The sequence below is a fragment of the Tinamus guttatus genome, unplaced genomic scaffold (assembly GCF_059628265.1).
Source record: "Tinamus guttatus ecotype Peru unplaced genomic scaffold, ASM5962826v1 Tinamus_guttatus_pri_ptg001096l, whole genome shotgun sequence".
Lineage (NCBI taxonomy): Eukaryota > Metazoa > Chordata > Aves > Tinamiformes > Tinamidae > Tinamus > Tinamus guttatus.
Genome location: NW_028289630.1, coordinates 21,192 through 37,230, shown reverse-complemented (window position 1 = coordinate 37,230; position 16,039 = coordinate 21,192).

The following is a 16,039-nucleotide window of genomic DNA, read 5'->3' as shown; positions in this document are numbered from 1 at the left end:
GCTGTGGCCTGGGGTTTATGTGACTCTGAGGTGATGTTGATGGGTCACCTTCCAAGCCTTCATCCCTGTAGAAACTCATCTGTGCAGGCGAGTCCTTTCCCATGGGCATGGTGACCTTGTACCTCCGGGCACTTCCAACTCTAACCCGTCCATGGAGGGAACCCCTCAACTGGAGCCACTCTCCCTAGCTCCCGGTAATGCTGCCTTTGGCACTGTCCCCAGTGTGAGACAAACTTGTGCCTCTTCAGCTCTGGGCGCTAGGACCTGAGATGGGTCAGGTGGGAAGGATCATTGAGTGGTCTTATGTTGAGATTTCCGCTCAAAACAGGGCCAGCTGTGAGATCAGACCAGATTGCTCAAGGTTTTATCCAGGCTGGCCTTGAAAACCTCCAAGGACAGAGACAGCACTAGGAGAGGCTGCTCCAGCAGCTTCCTCTGTGTCTTTATAGCACTGTCTCATCAGAGCCTCCCTGGTCTTTTGAGGATGAGCAGGAGGAAGGAGTTAGAAGCTCCTAAAGCTCCAAAGATTCCTTTTTACAGAAGGAAAAGGGGAAGGAGGGATATTTCCAAGCACTGCCTCCAGAGTGCTGGAGGATGCTGAGGTACCCTGTTTATGTTCCTGCAACCCAGGTAGGTGGCCCTTAGCCAGCACTAGGCCAGGAAAATGTACAAAGAGAAGCTGGCAGTTGCTGGATGTGTGACTTGGCACTAGCCTTTCCCAAAGGAATGGAGGGAGGCTCCTAGGTGTGTGTGTGTGTGTGTCCCGCAGGCTCTTGTGGCAGAGCTTGGGCTATATCTGGCTGTGCTCATGGTTCTGGGCTTGCTCCAGTCCCCTTGGAAACACTGACTTGAGAAGACAGCCCGACAGCAGGGAGTTCAGCCTGCGCCATTCTCCAGCCTGCACCAACCCTTTCTAGCAGCCCTGCAGCCTGGGCTCTGCTCACCAGAGTTGAGATGCTGTGGGGATGGGGGGCCTTGTGCAGCTGTCCAGCTGTGGGGCTACATCTGGAGCCCTGGGATGCTAATTCCCAAAGCCACATCCCATTGCCAGGGTGTTAGCTTGAGCACCTGCCTGGTGGCCTTTGCAGAGAGCTGCTGCAGGAAGCCCCTGCAGGCCTAGATGAAGCTGGCTATGGTTGTCTCTGACTGGACCATCTGCTTCGTCTTGGCAGGGCAGGATGGCCTCTTTTTCAGGGCCTGAGCTGGCCGTGCCTGCTGGGGACGCTCAGCACGTCCATGGTGATCCCCAGCCAAAGCCCAAGGGCTGCAAGGACGAAGGGAAGTAGAGGTCAGGGCTGTATCTCAGCCTGGTTAGGGGTGGCAGTGGGCTAAAAAGAGACGTGACAAATGTTATACTCCAACTTGTTGAAAGAGTAAGCCAAGAGGGAAAAATGTTACGGGGTGGTGGAGCTAGGGAGAGAACAAGGAAAGCAGCGGTGTGTCTGTGTGATGAAGGGCTGGAAGAATCGGTGACCCAGCAGATGTGGCCTCAACCCAGCTCCCCCTTTGCCTCAATCTGTGGCGAGGGCAGCAGCACTGAATGCACAGCCCAAAGCAGGGTGAAGTGTGGGAGGGAGACAAGGAGGAGGAATCACTGCTGCCAGAGTGAAACAAAAACTGAGTGCTCTGTGTGCTCCATTCAGAGAGAGGGGCTGAGCTCTGCTGCCGGCCCCGGGAGAGCTGCCACATGCTGGCACAATTGCAGGTCTGCTCTTTAGCAAACCACTCTTTAATGCGTCCAATTGGAGTGACTTTGAAAGGCTGGGGCAAAGTACATGCCGAGCCCATGTTTATGGAAGGGAAAAGTGATCTTGACAAATACAAGCCCATGTATCTGGCCTCGAAGTCTGGATAAGGTTGAGAAAAATAAGTAAGGATTATGCAAAGTGAAATTGGAGCAAAATTTGATGATGGACTGGCTGGGGACAGAGTTGGGGGTTTTGAGCTATTGAGCTGATGCCTTTGTGTGCTTGAGGTGCCTGTTGTTGGGCCACCCCAGTGAGGAGCTGCTCTCTGAGCTGGGGTCGCTGCTGCAAGAACTTCTGAACGTCCCTGTCTGGCAGCACCGGGAGGAAGTGGACCACAACTGTCCTGTGTGTCCCACGATGCCTACCAGCTACACCAGATTTTCCTTTCCAGCCTAGGGTGGAGAGAGCAGGACAGAGATCCCCTGTGCTGCTCTCTGCTGCGATACCCTCTGTCCTTGCATGCCGGGGTTGGAAGGTTGTGTGGGCTGCTAGGAGAGCTGCTGGAGGTTGGCTTCAAGGGAGAAGACCACAGTTTTCTCCTTAAAGGGAACTTTCCAGCCACAGTACCTGCAGGCTGGAGAGGCCAGTGCTGCCCCGCAGCGATCAGGATAGAGAGGCTGGATGAGGGTTGGGGATGGCCTCTGGTGCAGGGGCAAGGCAGGGCTGCCCACATGAGCAGGATGTGGCACTGCACCCATGGGTGCTGTGTGCATTGTACTGGTTGATGTTCCCTCTGTGCTGCTGGGAGGCTGCCAGGTGAGGGGGCGGGAGGTGGAGATGGGATGTTTTCTCAGGCACTTCATGAGGCTTAAAAAAAAAGATATTCTAGGAAAAGAAATGAGACAAATGCGCTCCCTCTCACTCCTTGGTGTGGTGCCTTGTCCCACACTGAGCTGGAGTTACATAAGGATGCTTGGGGCAGAGTGAGGTCACAGCGGGGCAGGCAAGCTGCAGGCTGCCCGGGCTGCTCCCTGGGCATGGCATCGTGTTGCAGGTGTGTGTCAAACCCCAGGGATGGCATAGGACTCTGCAGACCTGGGCAGCACCGAGAGTGCCCACCTGGGCACACACGTGTGTGCATATGTGCCTGTGTCCTGGGTGGCATGCAGGTATGTGCTGCAAGGTGGTGGCTCACAGTGTTTGCCGTAGAGGGAGAAGAGGAGGAGGAAGGTGATAATCCCAGGCTGGAATTTCCAAGCATGATGTGTGTGTGTGTTTTGGCCATGTGAACATGCTGTGCATGCAAGCACATGGCACATCACATGTGTCACCTGCAGAGCCCAGGCACCTGTCTGCAGGAGCAAGGGACAGCCTCTGCCCATGGGGACTTCAGGGCTGGGGACCCTGTGTAGCCCCTGGCAGGTCCTGCTGTAGATTTTGGGGATAACAGTGGAAAATGCTCCTCATTACAAGGGGGAAACATGGGCAGGGGGGTCCAGCAGTGGAGGCAGCAGGAAGGAGAGAACTGTGGGGTTTGCAAGTCACCAGTCCAGGGAAAGGAAACACTCTCCTGGTTTGGAGGTCTCCTGGTTTGGAGGGGCTGTAAACTTGGGGCAACCCTGAGAGAAGGGCTTTGGCTGTGAGGCATGGTGCTTTGCGTTGGAGAAATGTCCTGCTGCTGTGCTGTCCTGCTGTGCTCTCCTGGTAGCTTTGGGGTTCAGCTTTGCTGGGGGTCCTCATGTGGATGATCTATAGGTGCCTTTCAGGGACCCAACTGTGTTTGCCAAGGCCCCAGCAAGGGGTCCGTGACCACGGCATCCCCTATAGCAAGGGGTATGTGTGGGGTGACCTTGCCATGCTGTAAAAATTTTCTGTAAAAACTGCCTCCATCCCTGAGCCCCTTGTGACGGTGGCACCCAGGGCAGGTTATCGGCTGCAGGACACGGACGTGCGTGACCAGATGCTCCTGTGCAGTGTGCAAGACCCTGCACCCCCAGGGGAGAAGGCAGTGGTGAAGGTGGAGGTGCAGGGGGCTCCAGGGGATGCACGCATGCCCGGCACACATGCCTCCCCGCGCGAATGCCTGCATGTACAAGTAGAGGCAAAGCTTCTGGAGCGCCAGAATGAATGAGGCAATTCACTATTCCAGCCCTGGCTCCGGCGAGGCTTTTCCTTTAGCGGCAGCCGTGTGCCAGCGAGTGGGCTTGGGCCTGCATGTGTGCATGGGCGTCGAGGGGGGCTTCAGGAGATGTTTGCCACGTCAGGGGATTCACTCCGGGGGACCCACGCGCCCCTGTTGTGCTTGCTACTGCGGCGGCTCTGCGCAGTGTTGTGTAACTTCCGACTCCCCCGCCGCATCCCCTCCCCTGGGAAAGGGGCTGCTCCTGGCGCTGGGGTGATGCCCCCCCTGCTCCAGTGGAACAGAGCAACCGGAATGCTGAATTAGTGCTTCTCTGGGCAGATGTGCTTGCTGCAGGAGATGATGGGGAGAAAATGGGGCGGGGTCTGCACATGCAGCCCCTTGCAGAGCCTGGGGCAGGCTGGGCAGGACGGGGGGGGGGGGGGGGGGGGGGGGGGGGCGGGGGGCGGTGCTGGGGGAAGAGCTCTGCTCCTGGAGTCCCCTCCGAGCCCCGGACCGTCTCCTCCAGCGGTGGGAGGCAGGGCAGGGCTGGGGGCTCCAGGGAGCTCCCCTTGCAGCGAGTGGGCAGCTTCGCCCTTGGGGCTTGGACCCACTCAGTGGCTAAACCCGGGTGCATCCTCGGGAGTAGTGTGGGCATGTCCAGCCTGCCACCAGCCCCAGCGCCCTGCCTCAGCATGCAGCCACTTGGGCTGAGATTCCCCCAGCTTATCTCATGCAATAGCAGAGATGAGTGCCCAGGCCCACAGGCTGCACCATGCCCAGGGACCCCAGGAGCGGCCCTCCAGGGGTAGCACCAGTACCCAGGGGAAATGGAGCACCTTGGTGCTGGCACAAGCCCCAGCCCAGAGGCTGGTGGTGCTTGGGGTGATCTGCCTGACATTTTCACTCTCCTGTAGCTGCTGCTGTTGCCATGGCATCCCTGCTGTTTCCAGGCTACGCTGAGGGTGTCAGGAGAGGATGTTTGCTTGTTTGGAGGATGAGCATCTGGGAGAGGAGGCTGGGGCGATGCCCTGGCGCCGAATTCCCCCTAGCTGGGGCTGAGTTATCTGCCCCTCCTTAAGCTCCTTTTCTGCAAGGTCTTGGACCACATTCCTGTCCCTGTAGCCTGTAGGTGTTGGGCTGATGGGCATGCACCTTACCTCATCCCATCTCTTTGACCATAATTAAAGCATTTCAGCTCTGTCACTTATCTGCGAGCTAGAGACATCCTTGATAACCACTTTGTGGACTTGTGGATGCAAGTTATTTAAAAAATGGGTTAAAAATGATCCTCCCTTTAGCAAACATCCTCCCAGGCTGTACAGGATAGAGAGCACGTGTTCCTTAGCAAGGTGGTGTTGGGCTCCCCATGTGCAGAGCAGCTTGCAGGTTCACACAGCTTGGGACAGCTGCTGGTTTGGAGTGTTTTTGCCTGAGCTGTGTTACAAAACCTTTGCAGAGCAGGGAAAAGTTGCAACCTGCAGGCCAAAGAGGCAGAATGGACATCTGAAGTACACGGCCCTGGCTACTGGTGCTCAACGTACTTTTCCCCATCCTGCTGTTGCTCCTCCAAGCAGGAGGTGACCCCAGGGGATTGGGCTTGGTACTTGCCAGCTGTCCCAGCTGGCTGAGTGGCTCAGCCTGGGGGGTCCCTTCCTTCCTGGGGAATAGGATCCATCCCTGGAGGAGGCTGAGCACCTAGATTTCAACATCCCTCTCTCCTGCCTTGGATTTCTATTATGCACCGTCTGCTCAAGCAACAGCGCTGCTGGGTCAGGTAGGGGCATGGGAGAGGCACTGCACAGTGGGGGTATTTTAGCACCTTCCTCTCCCTTTTGCCAGAAGAGCTTTGTAGGCACTGAGGCGAATTCTTGGGAGTCCACTGTCCTCTCACAGCAACGTGGTCTGTCTGCAGGCACCCAGCTGGCTGCAGTGCGAGTGGCACAGCCCCACAGAGAGCAGAAATAGCTGCTGCAAATGCCCTGCTGTCTGGCTGCCTGCATGTCATGCGGGACAGCGCTCAGACTGTGCATGGGCCTGCCCCTGGCAGACAGCGGTGGGGCAGTTTTGCCCATTTGGGTCCCTTCAGAGCAGCCTGGGGACCCCCCAATACAGCAGGGCTCTCCTGCCTGAGGCTTTCTCTGTTCTAGGCCATGCTGTGGCCCTTTTACACCTCAGCACTGGGTTCCATCCTCCAACACAGACCTGCTCGGGACATGCTGCATGTAGTGGGATGGTCCCTTTGGCTGGGATTTTTGGACAGAGATGCTGGCTGTTCTGCAGCGCTTATGGCTGGAAGTCTCTCCCTACCTTGGTAAAGGTGTGTGGGGAGCAGTCCTGCAGTTCCCAGACCTCTTTTCCTTGTCCAGTATCTGGTGTCCATGCATTGACAGGGGGAGCTGCCAAACCAGCCCACCCAGCCTTCACCTTCCCTTTTCCCATCTCCTGATCCCCCTCTCGTCACCCCCACACTCCAGCCTAAATAGTTTCTCCTCTGCCTGGCTGTTTGCAGGTGCTGTATTTGCAGACTGCTCTCATGTCCTTCCCTTAGTCATTGCTCAGCCAGGCTAGACAGATATAGCAGCACCTCGGGAAGCGATCGCACCAGCCCCTGTCTTGGTTTGCTGCTGGTCTCTGACTGCCTTCTGCATAGCGAAGTGCCCAGCACTGAATATTAAGGGCCTCGTCCTTTCCTACCCATACCAGTGCTCTGCGAATGGAGAGAGACAGCAGGCACCTAACCCTGCTGCCCGGTGCCATTGCACATGACTGGTGCTCGTGGAGGAGCAGGACAAGCACCGGTCCCTTCCCCGAAGGGGCTGCTTTGCCGTCCTGTCCCTGGCGTGGGCTGATGAGTAACCCTGGGTGGGCTCCGCATCTCCAGCTGGCTGCTCCCCAGGCCGGCAAGCTGGGTGTCTCTATTGATGGCAAGGCTTGCACGGGCCTTCTGGGCTGGCTCTGGCCCAGAGCTGTGCTTTCCAGGTATGCTGTCTGCCTTTCCTAGCCAGCTAAGATATATTTTGTCCCCATGGGGCTCCCAGATTAGCCCAGAGCCTGGACTAGTGCCCTGTTACCCGTGTTCCATCACATGCCTTGTGTGAGTGTCCTTGATTGTTGGAACCAGCGCAGGACAACTGCACAGGCCTTCCGGGAGCTGAGCCGGATTACAAGACACGGACTCAATATGAGGTTAGGTCTTGCTCCGTTTATTAGCCGAAGTGCACGTATATTTATACCTGCAAGCATCTGAGGGATTTCCAGGCTAGCTATGATTGGTTGCTAGGGGGGTTGCTAGGTCCCGGCCGCATAGGCTCTTCTCAGCTCTGCAAAGTTGTTTACCCGAAACGGCTAGCTCCTCATTCCCAGCTAGCTCCTCATTCCCAGCTGGCCAAGGACAATTCGCTAACACTCCACTGTACATTATCAGCAAGGCGCAGGTGGTGCAGATCCTCAGCACAGCATTTCTCTACAATTCCCCCTTTTTTCTTTTGCACTAATCGAGCCTTGCTGGTAAGCGAAAATACCTTACGTCTAATACATGCAAAAGCACAGCTAAAAATACAAAGCATAAACAATAAAACAACTAGCAACGTTAGCCTCGATTTTACTAATACATGCACCCATTCCCAAGTCCATGTTGGTCTGCAAAGTCTTCCCAGCCGAAGAGTCCGACGTCTTGCGGAGCAGCGTCAGTTGTTTATTGATCTGCTGATGGGCAGTTCAAGGACTCTCGATCATTTCAACGCCGGGGTTGTGCTCACCGCCTGGAGCCGTAAGGTGTCCCCGGTCTCCAAGCCTTTCCTCTGTAAGTCCTCCTTTTTTCTTTTGCAATGGCCAGGCTTTATTAGTAAGGGAGGATAGCATTTGCCTTAAGCATGCAAAGGCACAGCTGAATAAGCATAGGACAAAAAGCATAACAATCAAAAGCATCAATCCTGTCTTAAACAAGGATTTTAGCCACCCACCAATACTCAATAAATCAGCTAACCCATCCAGCCCAAAGAAGCCCACATCTTTCTGTATCTTCTGGGTGTGTTCCATCAGCTGTTGGATTCGCTGGTGGATTGCTCTGGAATGGTCCTGCAGATCCATGCAGCACATTCCTTCAAAGTCTTCACATCCGTGCCCATGGGCTAGCAGCAGGAAGTCGATGGCCGCTCTGTTTTGTAGCACCGCGTGTTGCACCTGTGATAAATCTAGCGCAAGATTAGAGAGGACATGACTGGTGACATTTGCTTGTTTAACCACCCAGCAGGACAGGGTGTCTAAGACTTTGTGAGCTCACGCCGCAGCCGCCCTCTGTATGAAGAGGGATGCGAAAATTACCTCCCACTTGGACCAGAGGCAGACTTCGTTGTTACAGTCCTCCGTCTGGGTTATGCTACGCGCCATTCGTCGAGTTCTTCTTTTGACACTGGTGCTATTAGGATGGACCCAGGGCAAAGCCATACTTACTTGGCCTACCGTACATGGACCCCCTATGGGCTTTGATGGAATTCCGGACCAAGCCCGGTTGCCGCATATGAGGAAGTATCCTGTAGGCAATGTCTGAGGGGTTACAGGGCTGGATCCTGAATGTGAGGAATTGTGGGACATCTTGCCACACCGTTGATCCCAGCTACTCCCGTTGCCGATTGGATACAACCAGGTGGGCGCCTGAGAGCTACTGCGACAATTATTACTATAACCCGAGGCGCAACCCTTATGCGATGCATTAAGATAAAGGCAAATAGAAGCATTAAGGTGTGGAGGCCCACTTTGGAGACAGAAGTGCTGAATGCCTTGGTAGTGGACGGTTGACCACAAGGACGAATGTCTTATCAGCAAGGAGCAAAGCAGGAAAAGGAGGAGGACAACAACCGCATGTGGAATGTCTTGTCAGCAGATGAGGAACAAAGCAAGGAAAAGAAGATAAACACAACTGCATGGCTGGTAAGATGCTGATTGATTGTAATCTTTGCAACACTTGTGTTAAGAGAGTATAAAAGAAGTTGGTTTGAGAATAAAGTTGTCTCACTCTGCATCCCAGACTGAGTCCGTTCTTTTGCAAGGTGCAACAAATGGCGCCCAACGTGGGGCTCGAAGACTAGCTGTCTCTCCGGTTGCACCGCCTAGCTGAACTCCCAGGATTCACGCTGAAAGGAAGCGTAAGGATCACGCTGAAAGGAAGTGTCCTTTGCGTGCACACCAACACCTCTTGAAAGGAAAGAGGTAAGCAGCTGGGGACTATGGGGTTACACTTAACGAAGGAACAAAAAGATGTTTTAGAAGTCTTTCTTAAGATTTTAAAACAACAGGGCAAGAAATTAGATGAGGAAGTTCTACAAAAGGTTCTTGCATGGGCTTCTAAAAACGATCCCTCCGTGAAGAGTAAGAATGTATTTGATATGGAGAAGTGGGACCAAATTGGGGTCCGATTATGGGACTGTGCCACTCGCGGTGATAAGGCTGCTGCTGGCCTGTTGCCACAATGGCGAGTTGTATTCGAAACGCTGAAATCTCACAGTGGGTCGCAGTTGAACACAAATGACGGAGTCGAGCCTCCTGACATCCCCTCCGCGCCTCCATTACCTCAATCATGTCCTGATGAGAATCAGAAAACAAAATGCGCTGCAAAAGCCTTCACGGTACAGCCACCTGATGACCAGGACGATGATCCTTTTGACCCGGGTCCTATTAACCCTGAGAAGGAGCCAGACCTATACTCCCTGGATCTGCATGATAAATGGGCTTCAGTAGAACGAGGAGCAAAACAGGCGGGGGATGTGGGCATGCTGAAAGCCTTCCCCGTTATCTATGCGCCAGACCAGAATCCGCGCTGGGAAGGATTATCATACAATCTTATTAAGGATGTGCGGCGCACGGTGACAGATCATGGCCTTGGCGCACCATATACACCCACCTTATACAATCTCTTTGTGATTCTTTGGTTTTTACTCCTCACGATTTTAAAAATTTGTTTCACCTGATTATGACTGATATGCAATGTACGATGTGGGAGTCAAAAATGGAGACAGCTTGCTCGAGCACAGGGGGAGGAAAACCAGCGGCTGTCGAAAAAAGGTCCATTACGGGCTGTTACTGTGGACATGCTAATGGGGGAGGGTGACCACAGTGCCACAACGGCACAAGCAGGAATTCCCCCTGAGGGCCTGCAGCAAGTTAAGGCACTTGCTCTCCGCGCCCTTAAGGCCGTCCCGTCCTGGAGGCTGGTAAACAACGACAGCCTTTTGTTAGCATAAGACAAGATGCGGATGAGCCTTACATGAAGTTTTTAGATCGGCTTAATGAGGCTCTGGAGAAGCAAATTGATAATGAACAAGCACGAAGCTACATTTTTAAACAACTAGCAATTGAGAATGCTAACCCTGATTGCCAGAGAGTTTTGCGAACACTAAAGGATCCTACTATTGATGACATGCTGAAGGCGTGCATTAACGTTGGCTCTAAACTGTATGAATGCTCTCTGATGGCCGAGGTGTTTGCAACAATGTCTATGAAAAATCCATGCTTTGCTTGTGGCCAATTTGGTCATATCCGTAAATACTGTCCAAAAACGCAAGCAAACAGAGGAGCGCCTGGAATATGTCTGCGCTGTCACAAAGGACGATGCTATGTTAATCAGTGTCGATCAAAATTTGATAAGGAAGGTCGACCGCTAGCCCCTTCGGGAAACTTCAAGCGCAGCGTGACAAGGGGTCGCGCTGTGACAACAAATCACCCCTCAGAGCGGCCTCACCGGGAAGCAGCCGCCACCTGTGCGCCAGCACAAGCGGCAGCGCAGGGGTGGACCTGGCCACCACAATAGAAGTGCTAATTACTGATACATCAGTTGTGCTAATTCCAACTGGTGTCCATGGCCCCCTGGGGCGAGGAATGGCAGCACTATTGATTGGGCGATCTTCAACAACGAGACAAGGGCTGTTTGTGTTACCTGCAGTTATCAATGCAGATTTCAAAGGAGAAATAAAGATAATGGTATGGAGTCCGATACCACCCTGTACTGTGCCAGCGGGGAGCCGGGAGCCGAATAGCACAATTAGTATACTTTTTACCACAGACACCAAATGCTGCAAAAACTAAATGCGGCATAGGCTCTTTTGGGTTCACGGGACAACCAGAGATTTTCTGGACTCAACAGATAACTATGAATTGCCCACAGATATCCTGTACACTACAATCAGGAGCGATAAAGTTTAATGCACAAGGAATTTTAGATAGCGGAGCGGATGTTACAGTCATCGCTGCCTCGCAATGGCCAAACAGTTTACCCCTAGTGAATGCGCATACATTGCTTTTGGGAATTGGTGGGCAGAGTACCCCAATGCAAAGCGAAAGCTTGATAAATATTATTGGTCCGGAAGGGAGAACCGCAACCATTAGACCGTTTATATTGCCTGGATCCGTTACCCTGTGGGGGAGAGACTGAGTCAATGGGGCATGCAGTTAAGTACGGATTTTTCTTAGGGGCTACTATCCAGCAGCAGGTCCAACCCTTGATCTGGAAAACAGACAAGCCGGTATGGGTGGATCAGTGGCCCCTTCCATGAAATAAACTGCTGCAGTTACACAAGTTAGTAGAGGAACAATTGCAAGCTGGACATATAGTTCCTACTACAAGCCCCTGGAATACACCAGTTTTTGTAATTCAAAAGAAAAATAATTCCTGGAGATTGCTACATGACCTTAGAAAAATCAATGAGGTCATTGAAGATATGGGAGCCTTACAGCCTGGACTCCCTTCTCCAGCAATGTTACCTCAAACATGGACTTTGATCGTAATAGATTTGAAAGACTGTTTCTTTACCATTCCACTTGCACCACAGGATGCACCTTGGTTTGCATTTTCTGTACCTTCCATCAATGCTATGGTACCCCATAACAAATATCATTGGAAAGTTTTGCCACAAGGCATGAAAAATAGTCCTACATTATGTCAACAATTTGTGGCAGCAGTCTTAAGTCCAGTACGGAAGTATTTCGACAACGTCCTCATCTATCACTATATGGATGACATATTGATTGCTGCAGAGCAAAAGGAAACGGCACAAGAGGCTCTGCGTCAGATTACGCGAGCAGCATCGGCTGCAGGATTAAAAATTGCAGAAGATAAAGTACAGGAAACTGAATTTCTGATCATCAAATTCGACCACAATTATTGACTCTAAAGACAGACATAAAAACTTTAAATGGTCTTCAAAAACTTTTGGGAATCTTTTGGGGAATTTAGGATTAGCTGCGTGGATTAAGGGAACATTGCAAATAGGTTTGATGTGCTTGATAATCTTTGTTTGCCTTTTAATTTGTATCCCATGTTTGTTAAAAAAAATTCAGTGTTTAATAGACCGTGCCTTGAAACAAGCATTCTTCATAAATAAAGAAGGGGGAGATCGGGGGATCTCAAGGACAGACTCGAGAGTGTTGGTGGAGAGACCTTGGGAAAAGGACACTGGTATGGTTGTTGGAATCAAACCATGGGAGTAAATGCAACAAACTAAACAATCTTTTGCTTAGCTATATTAACACAAAGTTTCTAATTGTTGTACTACCTGTATTTTGTACTAACTGTATTTTGCTTATTGTTAGTGTATCTATCTGCTTTGTTTCTTATTATGTGTTCAACGATTGATTGATTGATCCTTTAACCAAGTTATGGCTGTTCAGCTAAAAACAGCTATGGCAATACAACAAACAAATAAAGAAGGGGGAGATGTGGAGGCCTGCTTTGGAGACGGAAGTGCTGAATGCCTTGGTAGTGGACGGTTGACCACAAGGACGAATGTCTTATCAGCAAGGAGCAAAGCAGGAAAAGGAGGAGGACAACAACCGCATGTGGAATGTCTTGTCAGCAGATGAGGAACAAAGCAAGGAAAAGAAGATAACCACAACTGCACGGCTGGCAAGATGCTGATTGATTGTAATTTTAGCAACACTTGTGTTAAGAGAGTATAAAAGAAGTTGGTTTGAGAATAAAGTTGTCTCACTCTACATCCCAAACTGAGTCCATTCTTTCGCAACATTAAGGGAGTCTAATAACTCTATCTCCTGTGGTTCAGGCCCTACAGGCAGGTTGTGGCTCCAAAGATCGAAACGGTTGATTCCCGTTGCCAAGTTCTCGAGTGCTGTCAATCTTTTCAAAGTTTGGGGATTCCCCAATGATGGCATTACCTTTACTGCATTCCAGAAATACTTCCACGTGGTCTCGTTTACAGGTACCCCAACTAGACATGTTACAAAGGGGGTACTAGGGGTGGCCAGACTAGTGCAGAAACGTGTGGTATTTAGCTCTCGATCTAAGGTCACCCAGATGTTCTGTCGAGGATCAAACAACCGTGGATGGTATCCTGGAGCCCCTTCCGTCCCAGAGCCCAGTACCCAGAACATCAGCAACGCTGCTGTCCACCACTCTCCTGCATGTTCCTTTCAACAGGACGCTCCCTTACATCCGCGACTCCTTTTGCAGGGCGAGTCCATCTGCTGGGAACCCATAGTGGACCTGTGGGTGTAGAAACACACATATGCCCTCGACCATTGAATATGACAGTGGCAGGGCCCTCCCAGATCCCCGTTCTAGGGTTACAATAATTAACCATCATTTCTTTAGTGGGAGTGCCTGCATTAACACAGGTGGCATGGATTACAACAGGCGGATCAACATTGTCCCCGAAGACACAGAGATGATTTAATACAAATAGAACCTTAACCAAACACTCTCTTGGGTCCACTATTGAATTGAACTTTTGCAAATAGTCCTTGAGTGTCCTGTTTGTGCGCTCCACTATAGCCTGACCAATTGGAGAGTTTGGGAGCCCGGTGGTATGCTTACTCCCCAGCTCATCAGAAAGCGTCGGACAGACTCACTGACATAGGCCGGACCGTTATCAGTCTTGATGTGCTTGGGCGAGCCCATGACCGCAAAACATGTGGTTAGATGCCTGCAGACATGTAGGGCCCTTTCGCCGGTCTGCGCTGTGGCCCACGCAAACTTAGAGTAGGTGTCTATGGACACGTGGACATACTTGAGGCGTCCAAATTCAGGTACATGTGTGATGTCCATTTGTCACATCTCTAATGCCTTCAGGCCCCTGGGGTTCACACCAATGCCCAGACCTTGCCCATGATGTCCCCATGGGGACAGGCCTGCACAATTCCGTGGGCATCGAATATAGTTATATCATACATCCGGGTCAGGCCCTTGGCATTAGTGTGGAACTGTTCATGAGCAATACGGGCGATTTCAAAACGACTCAGTGGCCCATGCTCACGTGCCAAGCTCACTAACCGGTCAGCCCGATCATTACCCTCCCCCAAACCTAGTGTCCATTGATGGCTCCGGACGTGGATGACACAGAACACCGTCGAGAACCACCTCATGGCTCCTTTGATTTGTAGAAACAGCTGGAACAATTGCTGGTTATGAGTTTCTTTCAAAAGAGCATCCTCAATTCGCTGTACTACTCCGACGACGTACAGGGAGTCCGATACAATATTCAACGGCATGTCCTTCCAGTGCATCAACGCCCATGCGACAGCCGCCATTTCTAAGGTCTGCAATGAGTCACCTTCCACCGCTTGTAGGGTGTGGGCTTTCCATAGGTCCTTCTCCTTCCAGGTGATGGCTGCCCTTCTGGAGGCTTTCCCTGCGTCCGTGAATACCCTGAGGCCATCGCGCAGAGGTCTTTCTACACACTTTGGTCTTCCTACCCACGAATAGCTGGTGAGGAAGTGGCCAAGCTTTCTTGCAGGCCTTTCCGAAGTCACCTCCCCAGGGAACTCCAAGAGCGCTAGCTGCAGCGCAGTGGAGTGCCACAAGGCCCATTCCAAATCTGCCTCCTGCAGGGGAAGGTGGATTGCCGCCGGCTCACCCCCCGAGATTGCCAGCACCCGAGTTCTCCCACGGCAGACCATGTGAGCCACCGCTTCCAATCGAGGGGTCACGTTCTTGCGCGGTTGAACTGAGGAGAAGATCCATTCTAAAACCCCAAGGGAGTCTTCTCCTCCTTTTTTCTTTAGCCACTGCATGATGAGGGCAAACACCGAGATTGGGTTGGACACGACCATGAGGTGTATCGGGAGTTCAGGGCATTCCTTCCATTGCGACATTCTCCTGTGTGCACTGATATGATGTATTGAGTAGGCTATATGGATTCAGGTCTGTCCAGTTGCTTAGAGGAATACCTAACATCAGTGCATCAAATTGATCTGCTGTCCCACAAAGTCAACAACTCTTAATTTGGGTATAATTAACAATACGCCTAAGAAGCATAACATATCCATTAATGTTAAAAGTAGCATCAGCTTCTATAATAGCGTTAAAAGCAACATTACCTCCTAAAAGCCACAATATACAGCTAATAATGACAGTAGCACTTTGTCCTCCCATGTTGTTCTTCTGCAGGCTCACACTTTCCACTGCTAGGGTAGCGGCTGCTTGCCTGCTACGTCTGATGTATGCGAGTTTGCTTCCAGCCAAGGTCTTACCCACTTCGCTGGCACCCATCTGGTTCCAGTATCTGTAACGACACAAACATACCCTTTTCCCCAGGTTATCAAGTCCAAAGGTCCCGTCCATTTTCCCGTGTTCCAGTCTCTCAGCATCACCTTACACGGACCCAATTTGACTTCTGTCAGGGCTCCCTTTAGCCCAACCCTGTGTTTGACCATCAGAGGGACTAGGCCGTCCTAGGGTAACCTCAAAAATTTAAAAGATATACTGCTCTTGCAGCATTTGGTTCATATGTTCCACTATGTCATGGTCCTCAGGATGCAATGGTATGGTGACAAAACAATCTTTTAAATCAATTATTAAGTATTCCCCTAAGCTCTGTCCAAGGATACAAGTCGGAGTACAGCTCCCAGTCCTCCATCGGTGGGGGGGGTGGGCGGGGGAGGTGAGGGGAACGCCCTAGTCTGAGTTGTTCCTGGCTTTCCCGCTTTCACATTCTGCACTTTCTTGTGCTTATTTAGCCCTCTCTGCTGATATATATTACACAATAAAGATCTAAAGACCACACACACAAACAGCACAAACACAGTTTCTATCCGGTGGCACAACCTCACATAGCTGTGCACTCCGCTAGTGAGTTCCACTGGTTGTCGGCAGGACACTGAGACTGAACATTCTCTCAAGTTGGTGGATTAGAGGGTTGCTGATAGGCTCCCAACTTGGCGGGCGTCCCCGCAGAGACAACGTGGGCCTCAGGGTTAGATGTCTCGCCCCCCCCCCCCCTCT